The sequence below is a fragment of the Frankliniella occidentalis genome, unplaced genomic scaffold, assembly GCF_000697945.3.
Source record: "Frankliniella occidentalis isolate FOCC.00 unplaced genomic scaffold, Focc_3.1 Scaffold16, whole genome shotgun sequence".
NCBI classification, from domain to species: Eukaryota; Metazoa; Arthropoda; class Insecta; order Thysanoptera; family Thripidae; genus Frankliniella; species Frankliniella occidentalis.
In genome coordinates this window covers 2,271,585-2,275,033 of record NW_026267146.1, presented here as the reverse complement: position 1 = coordinate 2,275,033, position 3,449 = coordinate 2,271,585, and positions in this window count along the sequence as shown.

The window sequence follows — 3,449 nt, the reverse complement described above, 5'->3', positions numbered from 1 at the left end:
CCCCCCTTTTCCATCTTCCGCTCGAAGCAATCTGCCTCGTTGCTGCAGTACCCACCACGCCAGCTGGGCGCCCTGTGACTGTGACGCAACGCAAAACAATACTCGCGCGGCGATGGCGTGGCGTGGTGTGGCGCGGACGCATTGCGTAAAAGCTTCGATACGGCCAAGTGGCGCTATACCGCAGGGTGCGGGTGTTCTAAGCCGTTGCTGTTTTTACTTCTGGTTAGACTGTTGTACCGCGGACGCAGGCGTATGCGGACGGGGATTGCGTACTCGCACGGGGGCCGTAAGGTCGATAGGCAAGGCCGCCCCGCATTGGGGGTACAGTATTACTAGGATAAAGGTCGGCTTGAAACACCTGTATCCTGTATGCACCGGCTGCAAAAGGACTCTACAGCCGTAGTTCAGAATATTTCCGAACGCAAGATTGTGGTGCTACGCACCCTCTTATTTCCAGAACCTATTCAGCTGAATAGCCTCAGCGGGATGTATTGTAGTCGAAGCAGTAGTACACTTTCTTTCTAGACTGATCGTCGCCGGCGTGGAAAAGTCACTCAACGTCCTGTACGCGAGTGAATGTGTGTGTGTGTGTGTGCAGAAAGCGAAACTCCCCCTCCTCCCCCCCTCCCCAACTCCCCCACAATAGAGATGAATGAGTCGCGTGAGTGGAAAATGTCTCGCGCCGTACTGTCGACGATTGAGTTAGCGCCGGTCTGGGGAGGAGGAAGGGGGGGGGGGGGTAGTAGCCCCCTCCCCGGCCCAACGGCCCACCGCAGCTTGATGAGATGAAGGCGCGTGCTGGCTGACCGGGGGGAAAATTACTCGGCAAACACAGCGTAAGGGCTATATTTCGTGGCATTTCACTGCCGTTTCCAATGACTTTGCGTCTGTTTCGCATTATTTATTTCGTGTGCAGGTGTACGAGCTATATTTCGCAAGTGGTTTTCCCCCTCTCGGGTGCTGACACATTTTTGGGCTGCTCGTGGTGCGCGGGCTTTAGGAGGATTGGTGCGGAAGCTCACCTCGCTGCTTATGCCCGACTTGTGCGGTGTATAGGCAGGCATCCTTATCCTCTCTGCCAGGATGGCTGAGGACTCGTCGTGCGCAGGATGTTTGTCGCACCGTGCCGCCCCGTCCGGTCCCGCCCCGCCCCGCCCCGCCACTGCCACGCGCCTCAGGCATTGACGACGGGACGGGGCGGTGTGGCGCTATTTTGACAACAACCGGCTCGGCGTTTGCTTATTTGCGGCTTTCAGGCCGCGTAATCACGATTGCACACCAGCGCCGTTCGCTATGATGCTATGAAACGGCGCGCGCCGTTGGTTGCAGCCACACGATATTGTCTAGAATATTGAAATAAAATTAACGGATTTCCGACGGAAATAGTTTTGGGATTGTGTGGGGCAAGGTCAGCACAGCAAAGGATATACCCGAAGCCGAAGCACGGCCGTTGTATTCATGGGATTCCGATAGCTTTCAGAAACACCTGTGCGCAATCGGATGTTTCTCTTCTTTTACTACTGAAGTGTGCGTAGCAGTGCGTAGCAATGCGCAGCATGCATGCATGCATGCATGGGGTGAGGAACGTCGTTCACTGCCCTGCCCACCCAGGTGTGCTCTACAATACCACAGAAAGTGTAACTTTCAATCACTTCATCATCATTATACACTTGGCCTGTTTTGTTGGGGGGTGAGAAGACCTCCCTTTGTAAAGTTTGTGTGGCAAATGCACGACGGGGTGGTGCCGGTGGCGCCGCCCGCGCCCAAGGTGACAGCCAAGTGCCCCCGGGTCTCTGGCGCTGACCCTGGACAGAAGACAGATGGCCAGGCCGTCCATTACGCCCCAAGCGGCAGCGGCGGAGGGGAGGGAGGGGGACTCTGTGACGTGAGGGGAAGGCAGTTATTATTTTACTGAAAAATAAAATGAAATACACAATGGGAGGAAAATGGAAAGGGGTGTCCGTGAAAATAAATAAATAATAATAACTTAGTGGCTGCCGCAATGGTCGATGACGTTATCCCCACCGGACGCGTCACTGCCCTCGGCCCCTCGGCGGTGGCACAGTGACACACGAGATAAGGGGCGGCTGGCGGCGGTGACGCGCCCGTTGACTCGGACAATCAACGGTGCCAATGGCTCTGCCGCCGCGGCCCCGCGTCGTTGCCTCATCAGCTATCCGCTCTGCTTGTTGTTGAGGGGGGCGTCGTCGTAGCCGCCCGCTCAGCAGCTCTATCGGCTCGTCAGTAGCCACCAAGAGGCGATTCTAGCGTACACCGATTTTTGTGTTTTTCTTGATGTTAAGTTATTGTTTTCTGATTTTTAAATTGATTTTTCTGAATTTTGGGGGAGGGTGTAAACTGTGGGCTTCTTTAACATTCACCCTTGGCAGGCACCCCTGTAGAGGACCGGTGGCCAGCAAGGGCCTGTGGAGGTGTAGCAAGACATGAGACATAGAGAGAGGGCCGAAGCGTGTTAAGAATGGGTGTGAGAGAGAAGGTGCGTCGGAGGCGCGTCCTTCTGTTCGTCCCTCCCTCTCCCCCGGCTGGGCTACGCCCAGCTACGCCCGACTACGCCGCTTCTGCCGTGGAGATTGATCCCCATATAGCTCCCCATATATGCCAGCTGTTGCCCTATCGTCGTATGCCGTGTGTTTTCCTCCTCTCGGAGATAAACGCGGTCAGTCAGATGCGGGCAGCGCGTGGCGGCGCGTGGCGCGGTGGGGCGAGCGACGCCGCCTGGTCACTTTCACCAGCGCTGCTGCTGCTGCTGCCTCGGCCGCTAGAGGCGACGCCGCCGCTCCCTGCTGGAGAGCACGTCGGCGTCGCCCCGCTGGAGCCCCCTTCCTCACCCTCCTCCCCCCCCTGGACCCTTTCGCTCCACAACAGTTGTGTCCGGTGCGGAGCAGCAGGTCCTGCGTCCTTCGCGGTGAAGGTCCCTTTCCGCTGCGCTCTGCCCATGGCGTCGAGCAGAGCTGCTCAGCGGCGCATACGATCCTGGTGGATGAGAAATTGATTGATGAAGAGCAGCCAAAGACGACGGACAGGACGGGCGGCGGCGCAGTTGGGCGCGGCAGCAGCGGGGAGAGTAGTTTGTTGTTTGTGCCCCAACTCTCCTTGCTGCCAGGCTTGATGGATGGATGGATAGATGGATGGGCGGCTGGTGTGTGGGCGGGGGTGGCGTGGCGTAGCGTGGCGGGGCGTTTTGACGCGGCGGCGGTGGCGCTCTATATCGGAACCGATCGGCGTCAAGGACGAGCTGGGCGTCGCTATGGCGGCGCATCTGGCCCCGCGGCAGGGCCGTAGGGTCTGTGCCCCAGATGGACTGCCTGTGCCGGCCTGTGCGCCCGCGTCGGCCCCCGCGCGCTCCAACGCAGGCTGAAGAGGGAGAGTGCGTCGTCGTGGACGCGTGGTGCCCGCCTGCGCGGTAGGCAGTCCCGTCGAGCTTGGCC